Source organism: Dermacentor albipictus, chromosome 3, assembly GCF_038994185.2.
Source record: "Dermacentor albipictus isolate Rhodes 1998 colony chromosome 3, USDA_Dalb.pri_finalv2, whole genome shotgun sequence".
NCBI lineage: Eukaryota > Metazoa > Arthropoda > Arachnida > Ixodida > Ixodidae > Dermacentor > Dermacentor albipictus.
The window spans coordinates 87,415,053-87,427,571 of record NC_091823.1 but is presented as its reverse complement, the minus strand read 5'-3'; positions in this window follow the sequence as shown (position 1 = coordinate 87,427,571).

Sequence of the window (12,519 nt, the reverse complement as noted above, 5' to 3'; positions counted from 1 at the left end):
TCGAAGGACTCTGCACACACCAGCGTTAGCGGTGAGCCCTTCGTATTTTCGTAAACAAGGGCCAGGACGTGCCCGCCACACGTGTGCAGACTGCTAACACTAACGCCGACTACGGCGGCGGTGGCTGCTGCGCGGGAGACGCCGCGCGCGCTGCCGCAACAGATGGAGACGCCGGCTGCGTCCGCAGCTGCGACGCCCACGGGGGCGACGAACGCTACGACGAGCACGCCTGAACCAAACTACATTGAAGCTTCAAGCTCGCACGAACCACTAAAAGTACGAGCGACGCTCTCGGACCAGGACCGGGAACAAATGGAGTACCAAGACACCGACGAAGGCGATAGTATCATCCTACAAGACACCGATATGCCCGTCACACGCGTCGGGCAGGAGGAGGACAGAGGAGACTGGCAAACGGTGTTAACTGTTCGCCAGAAGAAGGCTCTCGCTAGAGTTGGAAGAAAAACCATGGGAGCAGGGGCTGCCCACGACTCGTCGAGCCAGCACCTCGGACCAGCCAAGAAGCCGCCGATGAAGAAAAAGCCACGAGTCAACAGACTACCTCCGTTACCAAAGGAAGACTTCAAAATAATAGTCCGACCACATCAAGGGCTACCAATTAAAGACTTGACGGCTCCGCAGATTTCCGAAGCGGTCATCATGGCCACACAAAGGAAGGTGAGAGGGGAACACTTCCTTTTACGGCTAAAGCCAGGATCAAACATCTTTATCATATCTACCCCCAAACAAGAGGTAGCAGATGTAGTCAGGAAGATAACGACGCTCGTTATCAACGGCAAACAACACGCAGTGAACGCTTACGTGACGGCCGGAGAAGACACAAAGAAAGGTGTAGTGCACGGATTTGCACCGCACACGAGTCCGGAAACACTCCAAGCCAACCTGCGCATCAGAACGCAAGGAGTGGAGATACTACGAGCGCGCATGCTTGGGGAAACAAAGACAGCGGTCATTACTTTCTATGGCCCCATGATACCACGTTTTGTCTACTACATGGGAGGAGAAATACCCTGTTACCCATTCAAGAACACCGTACAATTCTGCAACGCCTGCATGCAAACAGGCCACAGAACGGACGTGTGCCCTCAGCCCCATACCTCAGTATGCAGCAAATGTGGCACTAAGGAGCCACAGCCAGAGCACGAATGTAAACCCACCTGCTCTACTTGTGGAGAGGAGCATCTTGCCGGTTCGAAGGACTGCAAGAAACGGTACAAACAGCCACGGCAGAACAACAAAACGCATAGGAAGTCTTCCTCCAGACTACTCAAAACTCCGATCAAGGAGTCTGTACCAAGGCCACGGTGGTACGACACAGATGAAACGGACGACGACGGATGGCCACCATTAAAGCGACAAGAAGACCTACCAGCGGCGTCGCCAAGACGACAGCGATCCCGATCAAGAGAGCGACGAAGGCGACATAAGGACTCTGACTCTTCAGACCACCCCACTTCCCACCGCCAGCCCATTCTTACAGGGTCCAGGCAAAGATCTCCCACTCCAACAAGGAAGAAGGAACCCACCGACAACAAGGTGAGCTGGGCGGGGATGGTTCGTACCACGGCTCCCATAACATCAAACCCAGAATACCAAAAAATTGTATTAGAAAATAGGCAACTCAAGCGAAGCTTAGAAGAACTGAGGCTGGAGATCGCCGCACTTAAAAGCCAACTCACAGCTAAGGCGGAACAAGCAAAACCCACACATGTGGCACAACAAGAACACACGAAAGTGACACCCACTAAGGACAAAACACTACAACTCCTAGTGCAGCAGATGCAAAGCATCCAAAACTTCCAAGAACAACTATACGCTGATTTACAGGGACTTAAAGGATACGTGGAAGAAACGCTAGCCCGACAAAGACCACTGCGTAAAAGAGCGAATAGCAACCCCAGCGCACCGTCGGCTAGAAAAGCCAAGAATGGCATAATCTCGGACTCGACGGACGTCGAAAGCGTGATCAACAATGGCCAGTAAAACACCCAGAATCGTAGACACCGCTGAGATATGGCATTGGAACTGCCGCTCTTTCCAAAGAAGAGCGGCAGCGCTACAGACTTTCATCGATTCGGCCATCAGCAAACCTGATATTATATGCCTCCAAGAAGTAGGAAAGGGTACAGTCAAGCTAAGGGATTACTACACAGTTACGAATCAGCAGTACCCGCGGGTTGCTACATTAGTGCATAAAGGAATAGCGGTGAGCTCACACTATGTCGCTCAATGCGCAACCGAGCACCAAATCATTCAAATACACACATCGAAGAAAGGGAGAGCAAAGACCTTTATTTGTAACGTATACAGTCCTCCCAAAGAACGTCGACCGGACTTTGCGGCAATTATAGAATACGCATTAGGCCACCTGAAAGGAAAAGACAAATTTGTACTCCTAGGCGACTTCAACGCTCCCCACACCCATTGGGGATACCGACGAGATACCCCCAAAGGCAGAAGCCTGGTAGAAATTACAGAGAAATATGATCTAGAACTAGTAACTCTCCCACTAACACCCACTAGATTAGGAAATAGCGTGTGCGGGGACACCTACCCCGACCTAACCTTCACGCTAAACATAGCGGATGGGCAATGGAGAAATTTAGACGAAAATCTGGGAAGTGACCACTATATTATTAGTTATTCAATGACCACACCCCGGCTCAAACTTCCACCAAAGCAGGCTAGAATCACAAACTGGACGGCATACAGAAAATATCCAATGTCCACAACACCCCCCAACACAGCTGAGGACTGGGCAAAGGAACTCAAAGTCGCGCACGAAGCCACAACACGAAACATATCCATTAACGCGAAAACACCTGCAGTAGACCCACATCTGCTGCACCTGTGGGAGGGCCGGCGTAGCTTAACCAAGCGCTGGAAAACTCAAAGACTGAACAGAAAACTTAGGGCAAGAATAGCAACGCTAACAGAACAAGCAAATGAGTATGCCAGAGAGCTGCAAGCGGAAAATTGGCTCCAATTTTGTGATTCACTGAGAGGGACGCTATCCACCGCTAAGACATGGGCTATCTTACGTAGCATGATAGACCCGGACTCTACAAAGACGGCAACAGCGAGAACGATACGCACCCTAGTAGGTGAATACAAAGGTGACACCGATAAACTGATCCAAGCGCTCAGGGAGAAATACATTAACACAGGGGGCGATAGTGTCGAATCTCTCAGCTACAAAGGGCTGGCAAACAAACCTCTAGATGAGCCCGTTACGGTTGCCGAATTGTATGCAGCGGCGCAGGACATCAGACGAAACACAGCACCCGGAGCGGACGGCATCACCAATGCAATGCTGCGCAACCTCAGCAATGAGCAACTCGGACGACTAGTCGACTACTTCAACAAGGGCATATGGGAAACTGGTACCATTCCACAGCAGTGGAAGGAAGCCACCATAGTCCTAATCCCTAAACCGGGAAAACAGAAAACTATTCAGAACTTGAGACCAATCTCACTAACGTCATGTCTCGGGAAGCTGTTTGAAAAAGTGATACTCACCAGGTTAACTGATTATATCGAAAGTCACAACCTCCTATCGGTGTACATGTATGGTTTCCGCAAACATCTGTCAACACAGGATGTTTTCCTTAGGCTAAGAGACGAAGTAATAAACAACGTGGCGACTGGTGAAGAAAACATAGTGGTGGCGTTGGACCTAAAGAGCGCATTCGACACTATGTCGCATAAGCTCATCATGGAGGAACTAGAAAAAATGGGATGCGGCAAGAGAATTTTTGACTACGTCAAATCCTTCTTAACTGGTAGGACTGCCACGATAGGTTTAGAAGATATGCGATCACCCAAGCTCAATCTCCCCAACAAAGGAACTCCACAGGGAGCTATACTCTCACCATTATTGTTTAACATTGGCATGAACAATTTGGCAAGAAGGTTGCATCAAATCCAAGATCTCAAATTCGCGCTCTATGCGGATGATATCACCTTATGGATGCACAAGGGATCGTTAGGCCACAAAGAAAGCACCCTACAAGAAGCCATCAACACCGTTCAAAACTTCGTGGCAGAACACGGCATGGCCTGTGCACCAGAAAAGTCGGAATGGGTCAGAGTCCATGGACGAAATTACCGTAACAGGCCAAACCTACACCTCCAACTAGAGAACCGAATGCTTCCAGAAAAGACCAAGGTTCGTGTGTTGGGCCTCTGGATCCAAAGCAACAGGCGAGCGGATCACACTATCGCGACCCTGAAAGCGGCAACGAAGCAAATAGCAAGACTAATAGGACGAATCACAAAGAAAGGGAGAGGCCTATACGAAAACGAAACGATACGACTCGTTCAAGCTTTTGTCATCAGCCGGATAACATATGCTCTTCCCTATCAAAACTTAAATCGCACAGAAATCAAGATGGTGGACCAGATCATACGGTGCGCGTACAAGGTGGCGCTAGGATTACCGGTGAACACCGCAAATGAAAGACTACACGACACAGGAGTTTACAACACCTTTGAAGAGCTCAAGGCAGCGGTTATGATAAATCAGACAGAGCGCCTGTGTCTCACACAAGCCGGACAACAACTACTGACTGAACTAAGATATTCGGTGAAACCGCAATATTGCAGTGACCAAATCCATCAGATACCAGGCCCCATCAGGAAGCAAATACAAGCCACACCGATACCAAAGAACATGAATCCCGAATACCACAAAGGCCGAAGACAAGCCAGAGCCAAGCAACTCATCAAAAGCTTTGGGAATAATCAAGAAGTGCAATACACGGACGCCGCTCGGACTGCTAGAGGACACGTCATTGTAGCAGTTCGCAACACCCAGCGGAAAAGAGCCGAAATAACGGCCTCAATAAATACAACATGCACAGCCACTGCTGAAGCTTCAGCAATCGCGATGGCAATCAAACACAGCGACAGCACCGGGCACTCGGCACTGGTTATCTCCGACTCTCAAGCAGCATGCAGAATGTACGTGCAAGGCAGATTGCCACGAATCGCGCTGAGAATTTTAGGCGACGCGCTCCACGAAGAGCATTCAATCATATGGTGTCCAGGACACGAGGGCATCCCAGGCAATGAGAGGGCACACTCCCTAGCTCGAGAACTCACAAACCGAGCGGGGAACCACAGCCCTTTCCAAGACTGTCCACTTACAGCCCGAGACATCCTCGAACACCAACGTCGCACGAGAGAGCGCCTTGCCCCCCCGCATCGGCAACTGGGGGTACAAGAAGCCCGCGCATACAGACGAATACAGACGCACACCTATCCCCACTTGGGAAGAGCACACCACATAAATCCCACACTACATGCCAGCGCTTGTCCATGGTGCGGTGCATGGCCTTCGCTGCCACATGTGACGTGGGAATGTACAGAAAGACCACGAGAAGCGAACTCGCCTGAGATGCTTGCCTACAATAGGGAGCCGTGGGAGATCCTCCTCGCCCGGCCGGGGCTGGGGGCCCAAAGGGGCCTCTTGGACCAGGCGGAGAGAGTAGCCAGGATCACTGGTGTCCTGGAATAGGGACCCACCCAACCGCTTCCCTCCCACCCTACCCTTTTCCTTACTCCCCTCTTCCCTCTCAATAATTAATAAAGTTTTTCCACCACCACCACCTCCGTCCATCCATCCATCCATCCATCCATCCATCCATCCATCCATCCATCCATCCATCCATCCATCCATCCATCCATCCATCCATCCATCCATCCATCCATCCATCCATCCATCCAATAGCCATGGAGTTATAGAAAAGTCCGGCTGCCTGCAGCGCTGAATGAAGTGTGATGCGAAGTGATTTGCAGGGGGGGGGGGGGGGGGAGGTGGGAGTGATAAATGCAGATTCCACAGAAGCTAGACAAGAGCACACACAGAAAACCAAAAAAATCCAAGACATAATGGCAAAATTAAGTTTGGAGTTTAACAGGGCTGTACACAAGAGAAAGGCCAGCCGCACGGGTATCATCTGGCAAACGCAAAGACAACAGCCAAATTTCGAGTTTTCGATTGGGCATAGGGCCGCCGAGCAGGAAGATTACGGGGAGTATACCACAGCGACAATAGAAGAGATTGGAGGGAGAGGCACAGGGCCTGAAATACACCATCGACTGAGGCTTGCCTGAGGGATCCCAAGCCGGCGTTTCGACTACACAATGTTCCACATTGTGTAGGGACAATGGTTGAGAGACAAACTGAAACTTAACCCACTTGTCGAGAACAATACTAACATTCAGTTGGACAAACTGATGTCCACACCGTGCTTGTTAGGAGAGTTTAAGCCGCCATCCGGTTGACACGAGCTGTTTGAAAAAAGTACCGTCGAACAAAGCAAGACTACGTCAACTTAACTTCTTGTAACCTACCACAAACAGTCGGAAGCATATTTGGCGGCAATCGGCTTTCTGGGCCTGTTTTTCCAGGCACAGACGCATCAGCTAGCGAGGACATTAACCTGTCCGCACCAATTAGCAACCATGCGGTAGTGGCTAGGCGAGGCACTGAATAGTGTATACCGAGAGCATTGCGTGTGAAAAGGCCTCTGTGGAGAGTTGTCGCGCTGTCCAGTGCGGTCGAGAGAAAGCTCGGATTACCTCGAGGCACTGGAGTGGGTTCGGAGTTTTATTTATTTATTTATTTATTTATTTGTTTGTTTGTTTGTTTGTTTGTTTGTTTGTTTGTTTGTTTTCAGGGTGTCAATACATTACAGAGGAAAGGAGCATGCATAGCAAATCAAAACAGGATCACTAACAGATAAAATGATACAATGTGGAATTGCTTACACATTTAATGTAAAAAGAGCAAACAAACAATAAACAGTCATACAGTATTTTCACAGCAGAATGGATAGCGCATTTATAAAAGCAGTTGTATCTGTTATGTTCGTTATGGAAGCGGGTAATTTATTCCAGCTCCTTGCAGTTCTGAGAAGTGATTGTGAGCCTGTAGTCATTGAAAATAATGGTATGCAGTGAATGGAATGGAATGGAATAGAATGGAAAAACTTTATTTCTCTATATCTCGGAGAGATTGGTGGTGGGCCGGTATCCATGTTTTGAGTGAAAATACGCCAAGTGCTTCGAGCCGCCAGTTGCGCACCATCGTACATTCGCGGGCTTCTTTCTCGTTCGGAAAACCACTTTTATGTACCACGTATTTATCAAGAGAAAGCTTCAATATATATGTTGCTCGACAGTTTTTTCATTGACACTTTTCGTCTGTTATAATATTCGAGAAGTTGATTAATTATTTAGGCAAATTATGTAATATGGCGGAATGCAAAAAATTATCTGAGTATCTCCAAGCGACAGCAAGCCACTTTACTTTGGTTTTGTGGAGCTACGTGGCATTTTCAATATTAAAAAAAAATCTTGTTGCATGATCATTCGGGCACCCTGTATACCCTACTCAGTTCCCGATTCCCGACACCGCGAACAGCCGTTTTACAAAAATTACACAAATACGCTTTCAAAGCTTATAGTTGCTATCTTTGTGACGTTATCCGCTAAAGAAACAGAGATACAATACTATGTGTTGAAGAGTCAATCAAGACGAATCATCTAAGAAATGACTGACACAACATTGAGTCCCAAAGCAGTTTCAACTTACTTTCACTTCAAGTACAACTACTCATCTATTTAGTTATTTATTTATATCACACTTGAGTACGCAACTGGTGGCTGAGTTGAAAGCTGCAGTTAATATTAGCTGCAAAAAAGGTGACCTGAAACTAGGACACAAAGAAAACCACACACCACAGGACAAGCCCTCACTGCCTACTGTGACTAACCGCTAGCTCGTGCTTGTCCTGCGGTGCGTGTTTTTTCCTTGTTTTAATCACGCTGTTTCAGCCTGTATAGAAGATGAACTATCTAGCCCTCCCCAGTATGTTATTATTCCCGCGGAATTTTGTACTGCAGTCCACTGGGGTTGGCCTCCCGTGCACGGTAACTCAGGGAGCCTTAATACGCACGCCTACACCCTGCTAGAGCGCGTCTGTGAAGCGACGGCGCATGCTGGCGGCCTCTTTGGGAAGCCTGCACGAGCGGCTTCCTGCTCGAAACGACGCTGGACGCTATTACGACGCCACGACACGCAATATACAAACAGTATGAGCCCTCCAAAACACAAGCCAAATGGCGCGGAGACACGTAACAATACAGAACACACAAAAAACGAAGAGAAGGAAACGTCCCCAAAGGGGTCCTCTAGAAGCACTTCGCGCCACGGAAGGATATTGAATCCCGAGGTAGATTTGCCAGCTCCGGGACAGCGTCGTTATTGGCATTCGGCCAGTCGACGCCTGCCGTTCCGAAACAAAACAAGAGCTAAGACCAAAGAACAACGAACTCCAGATATGAAGGACGTTACGTTGCAAGTCTGCAAAAACAGACTAACGCCTTCTCAGAGGATGCAAAGAAAGGCTCGAGGCGACCAGAAGTTGCTAAGATGAGAACAGCTGTGTGTGGGTATCGGATGTCTATGCGGAAGAGGAAGCCAGGTCGCCACTGCGGAGCTAGCGCCTCGTTGAGCGGAAAGCAAACCGGCGTGAGCACACGGCGGTATCAACGCAAAATTCGGACCTCCGTTTCTGTCATCGCGATCCTATATATGAACAGAATTTATTACTTTTCGAGTGAGAAAATATAGTGCGGCACTGAAGTCGGTGAGCAAGGAATGTAGCTGATTATTATTATCATTATTTTTGCACCCGCCGTGGTTGCTCAGTGGCTATGGTGTTTGGCTGCTGAGCACGAGGTCGCGGGATCGAATCCCGGCCACGGCGGCCGCATTTCGATGAGGGCGAAATGCGAAAACACCCGTGTACTTAAATTTAGGTGCACGTTAAAGAACCCCAGGTGGTTGAAATTTCCGGAGTCCCCCACTACGGCGTGCCTCATAATCAGAAAGTGGTTTTGGCACGTAAAACCCCACAATTGAGTTAAGAGTTTTGTCTGTCATCTTCTAGCTGATTTCCAGGTTGATTATGTTTAAGCCTTTTAGTCTTGTTCCTCAACAAGATTAGTTTCTACTTCTGCCACAGGAATTGAGATATGCCGCGAAAGATTGTGCGCATTTGAGACGAATAATTACCGGGGTGAACACCAACTCTGCCGGTACATTGCCACGTCTGAAAGACGAAGTGTCTTTCAGGCAGAACGTCGGCTCTTCCAGCTCTACTCATTTTGTGAATTTCCTAGACTTTGCCAGTGGACTGCTATTTCCTCCTTAACTGCGATGGAGATGGAGCGCGTCCGCCGGACTCGGCAGTGCCCGCGGCGGCTGCCTCCAGGAAGCGCAACGGCACCGAGAGCGACACGGACAGCGACGACACCATGCAGTACTATATCAGCGGTGAAGATTCTTGTGACGACACCTTCGAGCTGGTGCGGAGTCGTAAAGCAAAGCGAAGATTTCTCAGCGCATCATCGAATTCGAGTGAGTCCACCGTGAGATCTTCGCGCAATACCGAGGAGCTCACCATCCTGTTCTCGCCAGTTCTCGCCACTGACAACCTGAGACGCCTCAACAGGCAAGCCGTGTCTTCTCATCTAGAGGCGCTGGTTCCAAACGAAATCAAAGACATCAGAGTGAACACCCGTAAGAACGTGCTAGCGATTGACGTAGAACACGCGGCTGCGTTGGATTCCTTGCGCAAGATCACGGAACTTGGCGGGATGAAAGTCCGCCCTTATATTCCGCTGGGAAAACAAGTCCGTACTGGCGTAATTTACGATGTTGACGAGACCATTGTCGACTCCGATCTGTCAATCTTAATCAAGCCAGCTACAGAGAACACCATCATCACAAACGCGTTCCGTCTCGGCACGTCACGGTGTGTGAAGGTCATATTTAAGGGCGAATCCCTCCCATCGCATGTAAAAGTGGGCCACTTCCGACACGCAGTTCGCCCCTTTATACCAAAACCACTGCAGTGCTGGAAGTGCATGAAGCTTGGCCATGTCAGTAGTGTGTGCAATAACACTACCGTCTGTTCTCGCTGCACTGGGCCCCACACCACAAACACGTGCGAGGCCAGTGTGCTGAAGTGTACAAACTGCAGCGGCCCTCACGATGCATCTTCGAAGGAATGCCCTTTGATTCGAAAGGAAATGCAAATACTGAAGAAAATGGTTAGAGACCACTCGTCTCACCGAGAAGCAGCAGCATCTATTAAGCGACGACGATCACGTCGCCGACGTCGATCAGGAGCCTCCAAAGCCTCTGCAGAACGCCACACACGTATATCACCACCCACTCTTCCGCCCAGGCCAAACGCCGTCAGCTCAAAGGACAAGGGTGCATCGAACAGCACGGCTGCTGACACGTGGCCTGCACTCCCGAAGCTACATGCCCCTACTGAACGAAGTGATATACTTCTACAGCAGGGGACACTTCGTCTGTTCCTGATAAATTGGCGGACCAAGATCAACAAATTGTTGTTATGATCAGCTCTCTGGTCAGTGCTATTCGTGTTCTTCTGGACAAGCTACATACACCAACAGCTCGAAGTGCATTGCAAGTGCTGGATGCCATCAGTCCGGTTCTGGCGAGCCTTCAGAAGTCCAGTGCTTGAGAACATCTACAGCAGAAACATGGCTCATCGACAACAACAACGATCGTTCCGGGATGATGTGAGAAGTGCCTCCATATTCCAATGGAATGCGAGAGGCCTGAGGTCTCGTATTTCGGATTTTCGACAGTTCGTATTTGCAAACCATTTTCCTATACTGGTCATCTGTGAACCGAACTTATCAGCCTCCATAAGACTATCGGGATATGAATCTTTTGTTTCCAACACGTGTGTCCGTAGCAGTAAGGTTCTGGTCTACATTCGCAAGGACCTTACGTACTTTTCACAACAAGTAGCGCCACACGACGGTAACCAATACGTCTGTGTTACTGTGAAAAAGAAGAAGCTGTCTTTTACTCTTATTGGCGTCTACCTTTCCCCAACAAGCCAGTTTGATAGAAAAAGACTGGAATATATTATGGCTGCTACTCCCGGTCCTTGGATAATAACAGGGGACTTCAGCGCTCACCACCATATATGGGGAAGCTCCAGGATAAATTCGAGGGGCAGGTCACTAGTATCCTTTGCATCAGGCCACAACCTGTGTCTTCTAAATGATGGAAGCCCGACTTTTCTCCGAGGAACTACGTACAGTAGCTGCCTTGACTTGACTTTGGTGTCACGTTGCCTGACTTTGAGCGTGCAGTGGTTCACTGATATTGAAACCCATGGAAGTGATCATATCCCGACCTATGTGAGAATTGATGGACTAGACGCCACATTACCGGTTGTTTCTCGCCAAATCGACTGGTCAGTCTTTCAAGATCGCGTAGAAGACACATGCAAGACACATATTGCACGCAGATTAGAAGACACAATTGCGGACGCTATGCAAGATTGTACACGCTGCATCACACATCCATCAAAGCATACAGAGAATGACATTAACCCGCCGCGGTTGCTCAGTGGCTATGGTGTTAGGCTGCTGAGCACGAGGTCGCGGGATCGAATCCCGGCCACGGCGGCCGCATTTCGATGGGGGCGAAATGCGAAAACACCCGTGTACTTAGATTTAGGTGCACGTTAAAGAACCCCAGGTGGTCGAAATTTCCGGAGTCTCCCACTACGGCGTGCCTCATAATCAGAAAGTGGTTTTGGCACGTAAAACCCCATATATTATTATTATTAGAATGACATTGAATTGGAAAGGCTTCGTGCACTACGTCGCCGAGCTGAAAGGAGGTACAGGCGCACGAAGTCAATTCTTGACCTCAGAGAAGCTCGGCGCATGCAAAAGATCAAACGCCGCATGGATAAGCTAGCGGATCAAAGATGGAAATGTTTTTGCGACTCATTAGACCCCCGCAAGCCATTGTCCCGTGTGTGGCGTACCCTACGGGGTCTTTGCTCAAGTCCCCAGCAACGACACCCATTCAACGCCCTTGCTCTATATCAAAACCGCTGTGAGATAGACGTCGCAGAGGAATTTTGTGCGAACGTCGCCGGCGGCACAGTTTTAGTCCCTGACATGGCTCTAGGCAACATCCGCGGCCCACGAGATGCAAGTATGGATGCTCCATTCTCTATGGAAGAGCTAGAAGCTGCTATGGCACTCTGTAAGTGTTCGTCTTCACCAGGGCCCGATGGCATAACATATACTGCTTTGCGCCACCTAGGCAGAGAAGCACGAAGAGAACTCCTCAGCGTTTTTAATAGTTCATGGCAAGATGGTGTCGTCCAACAGGAATGGAAACGCAGCCGCCTGGTACCGCTTCTAAAAGCAGGAAAATCACCGCTCGAACTGGCATCCTATCGGCCTATAGCTCTTGCCAGCTGCGTCGGGAAACTCATGGAACGTATGATCCTCATGCGTCTCGAATGGTACCTTGAACAACACAAGATTTACGCTGACTCTATGGCGGGATTTCGACGGGGTCGTTCATCGATTGACAATGTCATCGATCTAGTAACATCTGTGGAACAACAAAAATAT